An 18789-nucleotide genomic window follows, 5' to 3' on the forward strand; every position below is an offset into this window, starting at 1 on the left:
TCCCGTTGTCCTAATAGTGTCTCTGGGTCCACTTGTGAGGATTTTTGTTTTCTTTACATTGAGTTGCAGTCATACTGAAGGCTGCAGACTTTGATCGTCACCAAGAAGTGCTTCAAGTCCTCTTTATTTTCAGCAAGCAAAGTTGTATCTGCCTATCACATATTCTGCCTATCATGACTACTCTGTGGGCATATTATTACATAGTCCAGCTTCTTGAATTATTTGCCCAGCACACAGATTGAATAAGCATGGTGAAAGGATACAAACCTGATATACACCTTTCCTGATTTAAAACCATAGAGTACCACCATGTTCTGTTCAAAGGGCTGCCTCTCTTTCTATGTACAGGTTCCACATGAATACAATTTACTGTTCTGAAATTCCCATTTTTATCAGGATCCATGGTTTTATCCAGGATCCACAGTGAATACTTTGCGTAGTCAATGAAACAAGAGTAGACATCTTTCTGGTATTCTTTGCTTGCATCCAAGACCCATCTGACTTCAACAATGATATCCCATGTTTGAAATTCTCTTCTAAATCAAGTTTGAATTTATGTCAGTTTCCTGTCATTTTATGTTAGGCTTTCTAAAGGGACAACCAGGACATCCATATATGTATGTGAATGAAATTTGTAACAATAAATGTGGGAGTTACATAATTTCATATCAACCTGAAGATACATAAAAGGTAGGGGTGGGGTTAACCTGTCAATCAGGTCACAGCCTGATGGTGCTGCCTTGTGGGTGTGCCGTGCTCATAAGAAGGACCCCAAAACCTCCCCCTCTCTGACTTCATCTTCCTGCTGGCTGACCCTGATGGCTGCCAGAGCCCTGGAGGTGCATCCACTGCCACTGAATCCACAAGACTTTTCACCCACTACCCTGGGATATTCCTGCATTCTACATCATTCCTTGTGACTGCATGAGTCTGAAGAGAGACTTATGGTCTAATATGTGACTGAAGGACTTGAGTTGGGCTGGGCTCGGATGTGTCCCTGATATATAAAGCTTCTTGATTAAAAGCTTTTTCTTACACCTATATGAGTGTCACTGGATTTGTTTCTCTAGTCAACCCAGCATAACACAAGACAGCAGCCCCCAAAGCCATAGCGCAGGCAAACCTAGACAAAATCCAGCCAGTCGCTACCTGAAGACCCTCCCAACTCATTCAGCTGCCACGCAATGAACCAGGAAAACTAAGTAGGAGGGGAGATGATCCTAGGCTGGGGAAGACAACGTTAAGCCAACACAAGGTAGGCAGCTGACAACTTCCAAAGGTCAGCAGACCACATGGTGACCACCAGCCCAAGTCCCTGGAAGGTTAATGCAGGAATCAGGCCAACAGGAAGAGAGAGAGAGAACGCCACTTCTATATACCATCGCTTTTTTATAAATATCAAATAGGTCCCACCCCCAAAGAGATGTCAACAGGCTATGCATGCACCTTATAGGGAGGACTTACAGCTAAACTACCGAGGATCCTGGTCAAGCTAAGTGTATACAGAGCCTAGCTATCACACCAGTCAACATACTATTGTATCCCTTTTAAATTATCCTTAGAAAATTTAACTTAAATATGATATGAAAGATACTAATCAACAATTTCCATATTCTGTTGAGTCATTTTTCTTTGGAGTTAGCACAAATGTGGATCTCGGTCAGTCAGTTAGCCACGTAGCTTTGTCTTCCAAATTTCTTGGCATAGGTAAGTGTTTCTAGTGCTTAGTCAGTTTGTTGAAATATGTCATTTGATATTCTATAAATTCATGAAGCCTTAAATTTTTCTCCAGTTGCATCCAATTCAACTTGGACTTTTTCCTTCGATGCCATTGGTCCTTCATCAAATGCTTCCTCTTGAAATGGCTAATTGTCAAGCCACTTATTTTGGTACAGTGACTGTATTCTTCCAATCTTCTCCTGATGCTTCTCACGTCATTTAGTACTTTTCCCATGGAATTCTTCAACTTTGAAGCTCCAGATTAATTTTTGTTTCTTCAGTGCTCTTAGCTCGAGATATTCTGAATCTGTTCAGCTTTCTAACTACTTATTTCATTGGCATGTTTTATTTTGTCTTCTTGACCTGCCTTTTGAAATCTGTTCAGCACTTTTACTTCATCTCTTCCATTTGCTTTCGTTACTCTACATTATGAGCAAACTTCAGTCTCTTTTGACATATACTTTGGTCTTTTCTTTTTTTCCATCTTCTTAATGACTTTTTGCTTTGTTCATATATGAGGCCCTTGATGTCCTCAGAGCTTCTTTGATCTCAGTCATTAGTGTTCAATGTGTCCAATCTCTTCTTGAGATGGTATCTAGATCCAGGCAAGATGTACTCAAGTCAGACTTTAGCTAGCTTAGGGTTGTTTTAATATTTTTGAACTTCAACCTGAGCTTACATGTGGTCTGTTCCACAGTTGGCCCCTGGCCTTGTTTGGGCTGGTGATATGGAGCTTCTCCACTATCTCTTCCCACAGATGTTTGATTCCTGTATTTCATCTGGCATGGTCCATGTATATAGTTGCCACTTATGTTTTTAAGAAAAATGTATTTGTAATGAAGAATTAATCGATCTTGAAAAATTCTAGTATGTGATCTCCAGTTTTGTTAATATCACCAAAGTCATATTTTCCACCAAAGCCCTCAGAAGTGGGTTGTCTGCTCCTTCCTTTTTGTTTCCAACTTTGCATTAAAATCACCAGTAATTATGACTAAACCTTAATTTCATGCTTAATCAAATTAAGAATGAAAAAGTTGGTAGAATAGTTCAATTTCTTCATCAGTGGTTCTAGTGGTTGGTGCATTAATGTGAATAATATTTGTGTTAACTCATCTTTCTTGTAGGCATATGTATATTACCATATCACATACAGCAGTGCACTTCAATATAGTTCATGAAATATTCATTTTGATGAAGAATGCGTTGCTATTTTGCTCATATTTGACATCCTTGGCGTAGTAAACCCTATGACTGTCTCAATGAAAATGATCTATACCAGTCCTAATGCCTGAGACATCTCACTGTTGCCTGGGCCATCGATCTTTATGCATCCTAGTTCATTTATGGATGGTGACTTTCAATTTTCTTACTTTCATACTTCATACATTCTGTGTTACAATTTTCTATGGATATTTGCACCTGTTTCTTTCCATTTTGAATCATGCCCAATCAGTAAATGAAGATCGCCAAAGCCTTGCTATATCCACATCATTAAGATCCACTCTTTGAGAAGTCATCTTTTGAGTGGCTTTCCACTTGAGGGACTCATGTAGGGGCACTCTATGAGACATTGTTCCATTGCTCCTTCTGAGATTCTCAGTGGCTAAGTCCTAAGAAATGAATTGCCTGTGCCATCCTGCTAGTGAAACCAGACAGGGAATCTAAAGTAGAGGCATCTAGAGCAGAGAGGTGAGAATGGCTTCCTTCTGAGAGGAGAGCTCAGAAAAGCTCCTAGAGCCACGCTTTCTCCGCCTTAATGGAATTTTTAAGCTATTGTACACAGACATTAACTTAGAGACAAAGAATCGGCACTATTGTGTGGACTACCTCTGCCCCTTGGTACTACGTTCCTCACAACTCTTACACTCTGTGTCACCTAGTGGGAACACAGCATTCTTGGACATAAGCACCCAGGATCTCTCAGGCCCCCCTGGAACCCTTAAAAAACTTCTGCATGCAACAAAGTCCACATGGAAGAACACACCAGCCTGTGGGATCGAGTGGTCCCAAAGGGATCAGTTACCAGGCATCAAAGAACAAAAAATCATATCATTGACTGCACACCTCCATGATAGGATCGCTGAAGACAAATGGGTGCACAAGCAAATGCGGTGAAGAAAGCTGATGGTGCCCGGCTATCAAAAGAGATAGTGTTTGGGGTCTTAAAGGCTTGAAGGTGAACAAGCGGCCATCTCGCTCAGAAACAAATAAGCCCACATGGAAGAAGCACACCGGCCAGTGCGATCACGAGGTGCCCAAGGGACCAGATATAAGGCATCATGCAAAAAAAAAAAAAAAAGATATAAGTGTGTGTATGTATGTGTATATGTATATATGTATGCGTATATATATATTATATTAAATGAAGGGGGAAGTGCAGAGTGGAGACCCAAGGCCCAAGTGTCGGCCAATGGAGATCCCCTCATAGAGGGGCTTAGGAAAGGAGATGGGTTAATTAGGGTGTGAGGTAGTATCGATGAAGAACACAGCTTTCCCCCAGATCCTGGATGCTTCCTCCCCCCAACTACCATGATCCGAATTCTACCTTGCAGGGCTGGATAGGACAGAGGCTGTGCACTGGTACATATGAGGGTTGGAGATACAGGGAATCCAGGGTGGATGATACCTCCAGGACCAAGGGCGTGAGGGACGATGCTGGGAGAATGGAGGGTGAGTGGGTTGGAAAGGGGGAACTGATTACAAGGAGCCACATGTGACCTCTTCCCTGGGAGAGGGACAGCAGAGAAGGGGGGAAGGGAGACCCCGAATAGGGCAAGATATGACAAAATAACGAGGTATAAATTACCAAGGGCATATGAGGGAGGGGGGAAAAGGGAGGGAGGGGGGGAAAAAAAAAGAGGACCTGATGCAAGGGGCTTAAGTGAAGAGCAAATGCCTTGAGAATGATTGGGACAGGGAATGTATGGGTGTGCTTTGTACAACTGATGTATGTATATGTATGGATTGTGGTAAGAGTTGTTGGAGTCCCTAATAAAATGTAAATGAAGAAAAGAGGAGAAAAAAATGATTAGGGCAAAGACTGTACAGATGTGCTTTATACAATTGATGTATGTATATGTATGAACTGTGAAAAGAATTGTATCAGCCCCAATAATTTGTTAAAAAATAAAAAATAATTTAAAAAAAATGAAAAAAAAAAAAAAAAAAAAAAAAAAAAAAACTTCTGCATGCATGTGCCCACAGATGCAGCCACTATCTTGACTGTTCTCCTTATGGTTTCACCTTCTTAAAGTTGTTGGGTGCTGTTGAGTCCCTTCTAACTTGTATTGACCCTCCGCACAACAGAATGGAACAAGCCTGGGTTCTGGGCCATCCTCATAATAGCTGTGATGGAGCCCAAGGTTGTAACCATGGTGCCAATTCATCCCGTGATCTCCTTCCCAAAACAAGCAAGCCAACTCACTGCTATCGAATCAATGCTGACTCAGAAGGACCCCGTAGGACAGGGTGGAATGGCCCCTGTGGGTTTCTGAGACTGGAAATCCTTACAGGAGTAGAAAGCCCCATCTTTCTCACAAGGAGGGGCTAGTGGCTGCAAATGACCACGCTCGCAGGTAGCATCCTTAATGCGGAATCACCACTGCCAACAGGAATTCTCAGGCTTCCAGGAAGCCTCCGATAAAATCCTCCTGGGTTGCCTCTATGTCTGACCAAAGTAAATCTTTATTGCAATCAAAGACAAAAACCCAATTCCAGTAAGACTGGCCTATTCATTTGGAAGCTCATTATGGGCGACCCTGCTGGCATTTGAGATTGGTGTCATAGCTTCAAGTATCACAGCAATATGCAAGCTATCACAGTATGCCAAACTTTCGGATGAGTAGGGTATAAACTTAATATATTCATTTAATAGATAGATAACCCCAAAATGTTTAGTATGGGGGGGGGAGCCTGTAAAATGGATTCAGATGACAAAAAGCCATTGTATACTTTTGGTGCCCCAAAATCAAGAGAATGAAAATATGAAACCAATATTTTGGGATGATAGTGATGTAAACAGATGGCCATTCCAATCTTTCCTTATAAATACAATAAAGAAATAGTGCTCAGGCTTTAGGGATTATGAATTGGGAGACAGAAGACCATAATGAATTACACAACTTTTCGGTCAATTTGTCATACTCCCATGGCTTGTGTGTTGCTGTGATGCTGGAGGCACTGTCACTGGTGTTGCAAAGGCCAGCAGGGTCCCCCAACGTGGACAGGTTTCAGCAGAGCTTCCAGATTAAAAACAGACTATGAATAATTCATTGCCTTGCCACTTCACAGGAAGTGGCCACTGAAAACTTTTTGCAAAGCACCAAACATTGCCAAATTCTGACTGAAGGCCTATTGAATGAAAACTGAGCCTAGTCAGAGGTATTGCCAGAGGATGGGCCTCCCTCCCAGTTGGAAGGCACTCAAAATATGACTGAGTTGGGGCTGCTTCCTCAAATTAGAGTCACCCTTACGGCATGGGTGGAGTAAAATGTGTAGGAAGAGCGCCCTTGGGATCTTCATTTGCTAATGGGACATAAGTCTAGATGAGAAGAAACAGCTGGAAAAGTCCAATCATCAGAACGTGGAATGTATGGAATCTAGGAAAAGTGGAAGCCGGCAAAAGCGAAAGGAAATGCCTAAAGAGTGATCTCCCCGGTGTTAATGAACTTAAATGGACAGGATTGGGCATTTTGAATCCGAAATCTTATTCTATGGCTTACTATTCAGAATTGCACAACCCAGAAGAATGGTTTTGCATTCCTGGCCAAGAAGGATGTTTCAAGAGCTATCTCATGCTGTCCATGATACATTATGTTTATCTGCCTTCAGGTAAAGCCAATCAATACAACTACCATCAATTCAAATTTGTGCACCAGCCACAAAAGCTAGTGAGGAAGAAATGGAAGAATTCTACCAATGATTTCAGTCAGAAATTGATCAAACATGCAATCAAGATGCTTTGATAATTAATGGTGATTGGAATGCAAAACTTGGCAACCAAGGAGAAGAGACAATCTTTGGAAAACATGGTACTGTGGTGATAGAAATGGAGTTGGAGATTGAAGAAAAGATTTTTGCAAAACTAATGACTAATTCATAGCAAATATATTTTTTTCAATAATTTAAAGGGTAAATATGCGTATTTTTTCTCCAAATGGAATACAAAAACCAAATCAACTATGGCTGTGGGAAAAGAAGATAGAGATATCAATGCCATCACCTAAAGCCAAGCCAGGGGCTAGCTGTGGAAGAGAACATCAATTACTCATATGGACACTGAGGTTGCCGCTGAAGAAAATGAAAACATGCCCAGAAGAGTGAAAATATCACCGTGAGTCTATCCCACCTGAATTTAGAGACCATCTCAAGAACAGATTTGCTCCATTGCACACTAATGAACGAAAACCTGCTGATTTGTGGGAGGATATCAAGAGTATCTATCGTTCTTCAAGAAAGCAAAAGTCATTTCAAAAGACAGGAAAGAAAGAAAGGATCAAAAGGGATGTCAGAGGAGACTCTAAAACTTGCTCTTTATCGCAGAGTAGTTACCGTAGATACTTGGGTGCAGGCCAAGTTTTTCAGTATGTTTTTATGCAGTTTGGTGGTAAAATTAGGTGTCTCGACTGATATTCGGGTTGGCTGATACTTGAGTACATACAGTAAGGCAAGTGGAAGAAAAGGTGAGGTCAGATAACAACAGAAAATTCCAAAGGGAAACTCAAGAAGAATAAAGTAAAATGTTATCATGAAACGTGCAAAGACCCAAAGTTAGAAAACCAAAAGGAAATAATACACGCAACATAACTTTAACTGCAAGAACTGAAGAAAGAATTCAAACCTCGGGTTGCAACCTTGAAAGATTCTATGGGCAAAATATTGAATGTTGCAAGAAGTATCCAAAGAAGATGGAAACAATACACAGAGTCACTGTACCAAAAAGAACTAGTCGACATTCCACCATTTCAGAAGGTAACGTATGAGCAAAATCCCATACTATTGACTACAGAAATTCAAGCTGTACTGAAAGTATGAGCTAAAAACAAGACTCCAGGAATTGGTATAATACCAACAGAAATGTTTCAACAAGGTGATGAAGCACTAGAAGCACTGACTTGTCTGTGCCAGGAAATTTGGAAACAATTGAATGCATACATGTTTGTATGTATTCCAAGGAAAGGTGACCCAATAAAATCCTCCAGTTATAGAATATTGATATCACATTGACATCACATGTAAGTAAAATTTTGATGAAGATCATCCAGTATTTACAGTGGTACATTGAAGGGAGCTTCCAGAGGCTCAGGTCGGATTCAGAAAAGGACTACCATTGCTCATGTCAGATGAATCTTGGCTGAAAGCAAAGAATACTAGAAAGGTATTTACTTACAATTTCTTTACTATGGCGGAGTATTCGACTGTGTAAATAAACTATGAGTATCCTTGAGAAGAAGAAGAATTCTAGAACACTTCATTGGGCTCATGTGGAACTTGTACATGGATCAAGAAGCAGGTTTGTAAATAGAACAAGAAAATGCTGTATGGTTTAAAATCAGAAAAGATGTGTGTCAGGATTTTTTCCTCTCACCCTACTTATTCAATCTATGTGTGAAGCAAATAACCAAAGAAGGGGGGTTATATGAAAAAGAATATGGCACTAGGATTAGAGGAAGACTTACTAACCTGTGATATGCTGGTGACTTAACCTTGCTTACTAAAAATGTGAGAAGGACTTGAAGCACTTGCTGATGAAGATCAAAGATTACAGCCATCAATGTGGATTACATCTCAACATAATAAAACCCCAAATTTTCACAAATGAACCAATAGGCAACATCATGATAAATGGAGAAAAGATTCAAGATGTCAAAGATTTCAACTTGCTTGTATCTACAATCAATGCTCATGGAAGCAGCAGTAAAGAGAGCAAAAGACATATTCATTGGACAACTCTCCTGCATAAGATCTCTTTAGAGTGTTGAAAAGCTGCAAGGTTACTTTGAGGACTAAGCATGACCCAAACGTGGTATTTTCAATTGTTTCATATGTATGTGAAAGCTGAATACTAAATAAGGAAGACTGAAGCAGAATTGATGCATTTGAAATGCGGTGCTGGGAAACAATATTGAAGGTACTCAGAAAAGCTAACCAGACAAACGAATCTGCCTTGGAAGAAGTATGGATGGCGTGCTCCATAGAGACAAGGATGATGAGACTTAGTTTTACATGCCTTGGGCATATTGTCAGGAGAGATCAGTCCCTGGAGAGGGACATCATGCTTGTGAAGCCGAGGGCAATGAAAAGAGGAAGGCCCTCTGGAAGATGGATCCATTTTCAGAGTCCCTTACTCTCTTGAAACCCCTTAAACCACAGTCCATAGGGAGGTGAATAACTTTGCTATCAGAGAGCATTGTAATGTTGAATTTAGATGACTTGTTGTTATTGTTAGTTTCCTTCAAGTCGGTTCCAAGCCATAGCGACCCTATGCACATCAGAAGGAAACAGTGACGGATGGACACAGTGGCTGCAACAAGGGGCTCAAACATAGGAACAGTCATGAGGATGGCACAGTCCTGACGCAGCTCTGTTCTATTGTGCATTCAGTATCCATGCCATGGATCCAGCTTGATGGCACCTAACAACAACAGACAGAATGCTATGGATTCAGTTGTGCTCTCCAAAAACATATGATCTTGGTTAAGTCTTAAGTCTCTGTATTATATAATTATCCTTCATTTTGTAACTTGATGCAATTAGCCACTATGCTGTACATCAAACTCCCTATGATGTTAATAAGGCAGGATTATTGCTGGTAGGTCCCTTTGAGTCATTCCAGACTCATAGCAACCCTGTATACAAGCCAGTCTGGGCCATCCTCACGATTGTTCTTGTTTGAGCCCATGGCTGCAGTCACTGTGCCACGCCATCAGTTTCTTTCTATGGTGCATGGGATCAGTATGGCTTGGGATCAACTCGATGGCAACTAAGAATAACAAAACATCCCAATCAACTTTCCCATGCTCTCTGTGTGATAGCAAAGTTATTCACCTCTTTGTGGACTGTGGTCAAGGGGGTGCAACAAAGGTTAATCCGTGTGAGGACCTGCAAATAGATTCAGTGCTTCCACAGGCATCCACAGCCGTCTGCAAACTAGATGTCCAGAAGGCAAGCTCTTACGATGTGCCCTCCTTGGGATTTGACTTTCATTATGACTCACAGACTGGTGTGAATCCATAAGGTTTTAAGTGGTTAATCCCTAAAGAAATGCACAGCCTATTCCTTCTTCCTAGTCTATTCTTAGTATGGAAACTCTGATAAAACCTGTTCACTCTGTGCAACCCTGCTAGTATTTAAAATATCCGTGGCATAGCTTCTAGCTCCATGGCAACACATAAGCCACCACAGTCAAGGCACACTGACAACGAAGTGGTGGGAGGCAGGATTTGTTGCAATTGTGCCCAAAGAGCTTTTAAAGGGTTGAAAGCGAGTGTGTTATTTCAAAGACAAAGGTATACCTGAACCAAGCTATTATATTTTCAATTGCCTCATATGCATGTTAAATTTGGAGATTGAATGTAAAGAAGATTAAAAAAACAGATGCATTCAGGGGTCTTAAAGGCCTAAAGATAGGCAGCGGCCATCTAGCTGAGAAACAACAATATCACATGGAAGAAGCACACCAGCCTGTGAGATCATGAGACATTGAAGAGATCAGGTATCAGGCATCAAAGACCAAAAAAATTCATAGCACTGTGAATGAGGGGGAGTGCAGAGTGGAGACCCAGGGCCCATCTGTGGACAAATGGACATGCCCTTGCAGAAGAGTCGCAGGGAGAAGATGAGCCAGTCAAGGTGCAGTGTAGCAATGATGACATATACAATTTTCCTCTAGTTCTTGAATGCTTCCTCCCCCGCCACTATCATGATCCCAATTCTATCTTACAAATCCGGCTGGATTAGAGGATGTACACTGGTACATATAGGAACTGGAAACACAGGGAATACAGGACAGATGATCCTCTCAGGACCAGTGGTGAACTGAGTGGCGATACCGGGAGGGTGGAGGGGAGGTAAGGGACAAAGGAGGAACAGATTACAAGGATCTACACATAACCTCCTCCCTGGGTGCTGGACAGCAGAGAAGTGAGTGAAGGGAGACATCAGATGGTATAAGATATGAGAAAATAATAATAATTTATAAATTATCAAGGGTTCATGGGGGAGGGAGGAATAGGGAAGGAGGGGAAAATAAGGAGCTGATACTAAAGGCTCAAGTAGAAAGCAAATGTTTTGAGAATGATGAGGGAAACAGATGTACAAAAGTGTTTGGCACAATGGATGTAGGTGTGGATTGTGATAAGATTTGTACAAGCCTCAATAAAATGATTTAATTATTTTAAAAAACAGATGCATTTCAACTCTGCCATTGATAAAGAATATTGAAATAGAAGGAAGGGCCACTAGCAAGTTGAATGTGAGAAGTGGTGGAGGAAGTAGGGGCAGCAGTGACCACAGCATCTAGGCCAGTGGGCAGAGCAGTGGAGCCTCAAAGACTATTGAACTTTTTGGCCCATGGAGGCCGAGGCCAAGGAACCACAAGGCTGAAGACTGAGCATGGCTGAAAGGGGCATTATGGACTAAAGAACTGCATCCTGAACATTTTGTAACCTGTTAATTTCCCTAATAAAACCCTGCAATCCTGAACGTACGTACCACAGATTTCCAAAAGAGCAAAGTTGTCTTGGAAGAAGTACAACCTCTTGTAGAAGCGCGGATGGCAAGACGTAGTCCCAAGTATTGGGGACGTATTATCTGGCGAGATCAATATCAGACCCTGGAGAGAGAAATCATCTTGGTGGAGAGTCAGCAAAAAAGAGGACGGTCTTCAAGAAGGTGGTTGGAGCAGAAGGTGTTTCATTCTCTTGTACAAAGGTTCACTATGTGCTGGAATCAGCCTGAGGGCCTCTAACAACGGCAGCATGGTATTGAGACATGATACAGTCAACAGCATTAGAATGTATCTTAGGTCAATCTCGGTTGAACTATAAAAGAGATTGGACAAAGGAGAGAGACAGAGATACCTATTGCCATCAAGAAAAAAGAGCCATGAACACCTGGAACCAACTAGAACCAGGAGACACACGGAGAAAGCTTGCCCTACTGCCAGTTTGCTCTTCCTTCCCATTAGCACAGAGGACTGTTGACTGAGATTGCTTTGTGCTAGGAAACAGATGTCTTCAGGAGAGGCTACACCCAAAATCTGACATACTCCAAGAGAAAAGACCTCGAATAGAAACAAAGCAGACGTCCCCTAAGGGTCCACTTGGCACACGGCAGCCCCTTGCCCACCCAGTAATTGTTGGCTGCTGGATGGGTACAAACTCCGACAGAAAGTTCCCTGTAGTGAAGCTAAAACTTGGATCACTTAAGTGGAGACTGCTTCCCCCAGGCACCACAGAGCCACTAGGGTTCTGTAACTAATCAGACAGACATCCTTCTGGTGAGGGTTAGCTCCTCCTTTCTGAAACGGAGGAAAGTCAGCTGCTGCTTCGCCTGACTGCCGACTCCGATGACAGCAGCCCCCACAAAGCATGGACGAAAGCCTAGAACAACGCTGGAAGGCAACACCCATCCCTGAAGGGACTCGCTGGGTGTGAGTTTTCCAACTGAAAACATAGTTGCAGAGACAGAAAGGAAAGGGAACAATAAACAAAGAAAACCCTTCTCCTTGGAGGAGCTGGTGGGTTTGAACCACGGCCCTTGTAGTTGGCAGTGCATAACTCATTATATCACCAAGGCCCCAGCAATTATGTACAGGGTACATGGAAGACAAGTGGATAATGAATGATAACAAAAGCAAAATGAAGCAGGAGGGAATAGAGTGTCTTATATTTTACAGAAGTTAAGTTGGAGCCTACTTACCCGGAGATGTTATAAATACAAGCTGCTAATTGTAATATGCCTGCAACTACAAAGAACATAGTTTTATACATACACACAAAAAGAGAAGAGAACCAAAGTGGCTCATTACAATAAACCAACAAAACACAAAAGCAAGAAGCAGTAAAGGACAATGACAATGTTTTAAAGCTTAACACACACACACACACACACACACAAATAGCAAAATTATATAACTAAGTCACTTCCTATCAGTAATTACTGTAAATGTAAATGTATTAAATACTTAAACAAAGGCAGAGCGGCTGACTAGATAAAAAATACCAACTCATATACATCCAACCATAGAGCACCGAGTATTGGATAGAATATTTAGAAAGAAAATCAGCAAGGCAACAGAGGTGCTGAATGGAAATCAAAAGCAACTACATTTAGTAAACACAGAGCCAAACTCACTGCCATCGAGTTGATTCCAATTCATAGTGACTCTATGGGGCAGGGGAGAGCTGCCCCCGTGGTTTTCCTCGACTATAAAAATTTCCACGAGTAGAAAGCCTCATCACTCTTCCACAGAGTGAATGGTGGTTTCAAACTGCTTACCTGCCAGCACACAACCACCACGCTACTATACAACACATCACTCAGTAATATACAGAACAATATGCATCGTATTCCAGTATATATCAATCAGGCCACCAGTCCAGTCATAAAGCAAGCCTGGATAAATTTTAAAAGACTAAAATCATACAAAACATTTTCTCTGACCCATATGGTGTGAAAGGAGAAACCAGTAACAGAAAAAGAGGCAAGGGCGCTAAATCCATTTGATGGGGAAATGGAAGTCTCTTCAATAAATAGTGTTGGGAAAATAGAATTCCTACATGAAGAAAAATGAAATAGGATCTTTGCTTCACAAATTCAAGGTGAGTCAACAACCATAAAATTCTTAGAAGATCGTCCTGCAATGTTGCTGGGTTTTGCTTTAACAATGAAGTATTCACTATAATAGCAAAAGCCCCAACAGCAAAAGACAAAATAAAGTAGGACCTCGAATTTTTTGCTCATCAAAAGACTTTACCAATAATGTGAAAAAACGGGCGACTCGCTGGGAGAACATCCTCAGAAACTTTTTATACAGTAAGAATCCAATAGCTGGATGTGCATAAAATGTCAACATCTTAGAAACAAAAAGACAACCCGATTGTAGAATGGGCAAATGACTTGAACAGATATTTCACCAAAGAGAACATTCAAATGGCTGCCAAATATCTGAAAATACAAGGGGGTGCCCCACCACCACCACCAAAAAACCCCACAAAAATAACAGAATAAAACGGTGTTAAGCAGTGCTTTGGTAGTATGCAGTTTTCCCACGAGGGAAGCATTCCGCAACTCGCTCGGAGTTAGTGTACCCAGTAGCATCGCCTGGAAAGGTTCACTCTGGTCACAGTGAATCTTTTCCATGAAAGCAGTTTCACTCAAACTTTGTTTTTGTGTGATGGTCGGTTTAAGAGAACAGCATGAGGCTGTGAAATTTTGTTTCCTGCTCAGAAAAAAATGGTGCAGAAACTGTTTTGATGTTGAACACAGATAACAAAGACAGAACTACAGGGAAAACTCAAATGGAAGAGTGGTTTTCCCCTTGAAAACAAGGTGAAATGTTGATTGATGACAAAACTCGTTCTGGACATAGGTCAACTTCCTGAACAGACGAAAATGTCAATTAAATCCGTGCACTGTGCTCAAAGACTAATGACAGATCATTGAGGATAAGGGGACATTATCTGGACTGTCTTGGAGCTTGGTTCAGTAAATCTTAACTGAAGACTTGGGAATGAGCAGGGTCACTGTGAAATTTGTGCCCTGGGTTCTGACTGACCAGGAAAAAAAGCGTTGAGTGGAAGCATGCCATGCATTGAAAGAACAGCTCCACAGTGACCCAGACTTTTGTTCCCAAGGTCATTACTGGTCATGAGGGAGAGTGCCATTCTTATGACCCCGAAAGCAAACATCAATCATCAGTGGAAGACATCATCGTCACCTCACCCCCGGAAAACTCATCAAGTGAAATCACAGAGCAAGATGATGCTCATTTGTTTTCGTTTGGTTTATCTTTTTTCTTTTCTGCTGGGAGTGGCATAGTACATTTGGGGTTCACTCCACCATATCACACTGTTCATCAAGCCTTCTCTTTAGAGGTTCTGAAAGATTTCATAACAATGTGTGACCAAAAAGTCCTGATTTGTGGCAGACTGGTTGTCCCATCACAACAATGCACCTGCTCACGCAGCCATCTCAGTGCACAATTTTTTGGGTAGTAGGGCAGGAGGAAGGTCAAGGGAGATGGAGGAAAGAGCTAGGAGTCAAAGGGCATTCATGGAGGTCTAGACAAAGACATGTACATGCAAATATATATAGGAGGATGGGGAAATAGATCTATGTGTCTATATTTATAGGTCAAGTATTAAGGTGGCGGAAGGACCTTGGGCCTCTACTCAAACACTCCCTCAATGCATGAATACCTTCTTTTATTAAATTGGAACTCTATGATGCTCACTCTCCTGACACAACGGCTGGAGCCAAAGTGGGTGAACAAGTAAATGTGGTGAAGAAAGCTGATGGTGCCCGGCTATCAAAAGAGATAGTGACTGGGGTCTTAAAGGCTTGAAGATAAACAAGCGGCCATCTAGCTCAGAAGCAACAAAGTCCACATGGAAGAACACACCAGCCTGTGCGATCGAGTGGTCCCAAAGGGATCAGTTACCAGGCATCAAAGAACAAAAAATCATATCATTGACTGCACACCTCCATGATAGGATCGCTGAAGACAAATGGGTGCATAAGCAAATGTGGTGAAGAAAGCTGATGGTGCCCGGCTATCAAAAGAGATAGTGTCTGGGGTCTTAAAGGCTTGAAGGTGAACAAGCGGCCATCTTGCTCAGAAGCAAATAAGCCCACATGGAAGAAGCACACCGGCCAGTGTGATCACGAGGTGCCCAAGGGACCAGGTATAAGGCATCATGCAAAAAAAAAAAAAGATATAAGTGTGTGTATGTATGTGTATATATGTATGTGTATATATGTATATATATATCATATTAAATGAAGGGGGAAGTGCAGAGTGGAGACCCAAGGCCCAAGTGTCGACCAATGGAGATCCCCTCATAGAGGGGTTTAGGAGAGGAGATGGGTTAATTAGGGTGTGAGGTAGTATCGATCAAGAACACAGCTTTCCCCCAGCTCCTGGATGCTTCCTCCCCCCAACTACCATGATCCGAATTCTACCTTGCAGGGCTGGATAGGACAGAGGCTGTACACTGGTACATATGAGGGTTGGAGGTACAGGGAATCCAGGACGGATGATACCTTCAGGACCAAGGGTGTGAGGGACGATGCTGGGAGAGTGGAGGGTGAGTGGGTTGGAAAGGGGGAACTGATTACAAGGATCCACATGTGACCTCTTCCCTGGGAGAGGGACAGCAGAGAAGGGGGGAAGGGAGACCCCGGATAGGGCAAGATATGACAAAATAACGATGTATAAATTACCAAGGGCATATGAGGGAGGGGGGAATGGGGAGGGAGGGGGGGAAAAAAAGAGGACCTGATGCAAGGGGCTTAAGTGGAGAGCAAATGCCTTGAGAATGATTGGGGCAGGGAATGTATGGATGTGCTTTATACAATTGATGTATGTATATGTATGGATTGTGGTAAGAGTTGTTTGAGTCCCTAATAAAATGTAAAAGAAGAAAAGAGAAAAAAATGATTAGGGCAAAGACTGTACAGATGTGCGTTATACAATTGATGTATGTATATGTATGAACTGTGAAAAGAATTGTATCAGCCCCAATAAATTGTTAAAATAAAAAAAATGATGAAGAAAAAAAAACAAAACAAAACAAAACAAAACAGCATGCTTCTCTTGCCCTGTGCACCTTATTCACCTGACCTCACTCCTTGCGGCTTCTTTTTGTTGGTGCAAACGAAGAGGGACATGAAAGGTCAGTGATTTGATAACATAAAAGAAGTGAAGGATAAAATGAGGGAGGTGGTGTCAGGCGTTCAAATATATGAGTTTGAAAAGTGTTTCCAAGAATGGAATCATATATTTGACCAATCTTTTAAGTATAATGGAGAGTACTTTGAAGGTGATAAGGTTGATTTGTAAAAAAAATTAATTAAATACATAGCTTTTAAAATACATAGCTTTGGGGGGAAATTCCAGTTTTTTGGGATACCCTTCATATGATCAATGAAAATATGAAGCAAAACCACAATGAGATATCATTTTACACCTACTAGAGTGACAGCTTAGATTGGAAACAACAAATGCTGATGAGGAAGTGGAGGAACCTGGAACCCATTCATTGCTAGCAGATGAATTGGGCAAAATGGGAAAGCCATTGTGAAAACAGTGTGACAATTCCTCAAAGAGAAGTGACTGATAACCCAACAATCCCGCTCCTAAGGGAGAAGCAAAAGACTGGAAAACACAGACACAAGCAGACACTCGTTCCCTCTAGCACTGTTCATAGTATCCAAAGTGTGGAAATACTCCAACTGCCCATCACTAGATAAAGGGAATAGCCAACCGTGATACATATAAACAATGAAACCATGCTCAGAAAATAAATGAAGTCCTGGTGGATGCCACAATGTGGTTGGAGCTTGAAGACATCCTGCTGAGCGAAATAACTCACTCACCAAAGATGAATACTGTATGACCTCACTTACATTAAAGAGACAAGAACAGGCCAATGTTCATAGACAAACAGTATCAGCGGTTTCCAGGGGCAAGAAGACTAGGAATACTGATGTTCAATTTATAGTCATGAAAAGATGTATTGATTAAGAGTAGGGCTGCAGTCTGTAAGCTCTACACCTGTAAAAAAACAAAATTTGAATGGTCAGAAGTTACATAATACATCTATTTACCCAAAAGAGAGGGCGTGTAGTCGTTTATGTCCAACCAAACAACTCATTGAGAGCATTCCTTGGTTTTGAGATCTAGGGTAATATTTTCATGGGACATCCCGGGAATTTAGGCTATATTGTGTTCAGAGCTTCGGTTCTATTTCCTGCTACACTGTGTAAAGCGTTACATTTGAAATGCTTACAAGAATCCATCAAAGGTACAATAATGGTTTTCTAGTCACCTAGAGAATCCCTGGACGAGGGAGCGCCTCCGTGAGCAATGGCCTTCTTCCACCAGGAGATCAGAGGAACTGGTTAGTGCCACTGCTGAGCATTTTGATCAAAGGTTCCACAGAAGAATCCCGAGCAAACAGAGGCAGAAATCTGCAAGAGAACTTCAAATTATCATGGAACCTAGAGTCTCTGAAGCCAGGAAGACTGGGTGAGCCCAGGAAACAATTGACCTAAGAAAAATTTAAAACCTTAAACCAAAAATACCCTCTGAAGCCTTGTTAAAGGCCACACTACAGTTTAGCCTAACTAGTGAAGCATGTGTACCTTGAGTACTGGGTTCTTTTAAGATCTATGCTATGAGATCAAATAATAGTGGCAGCAACGTGAAAGATTAGATCAGAAATTTAGGAAGCAATGAGTTTATGTATTTTTATTTTATTTTGGCTTGCTCTGTGTCATTTTGTAACTGTGGTGATGTGTTTACTAGGCGCATTCTTTGAATCTGCAAGTCCAAAACATCTCTGACAATGTCCATCCAACTCTGTCTAAATGTTTTAAACCAATTTGCTTTAAAGGAAAATTTCTCATTTGTTCAAAATATTTGCAAAATTTTATTTGTGAAAAATCACCTCACAGACAAATCATTTACCTTGTTAACTTTATAATCATGAATGTGGTGAAGGTTTGCAGAACAGTTTTCCATTCAACAATTCACACATGGTTTTTATTTCATGTCATTGATTGCAATCCCCGCAACGTAAAATTTCTTATCCGACTTCTTCCCTGTTTCCCATGTCTATACATCCTTGTTTCCTATCACTTCCTGTCTTCTTAACTTTGTACTTGAGCAAATCATGCCATTTTGATCTCAAGTAGTTGATTTTTCTAAGGAGTATGCACATCTCTAATGTTATTGTTCACCTTATAAACCTGTCCATTGTCTGGCTCGAGGTTGAGTTCAGATTTAAGCCTGAAGGCTGACTAAGAGCCATTGTCTTATGTGTTCCACCAATTCTGTTTGACCAG

This window comes from Tenrec ecaudatus, chromosome 2 (genome assembly GCF_050624435.1).
Source record: "Tenrec ecaudatus isolate mTenEca1 chromosome 2, mTenEca1.hap1, whole genome shotgun sequence".
NCBI lineage: Eukaryota > Metazoa > Chordata > Mammalia > Afrosoricida > Tenrecidae > Tenrec > Tenrec ecaudatus.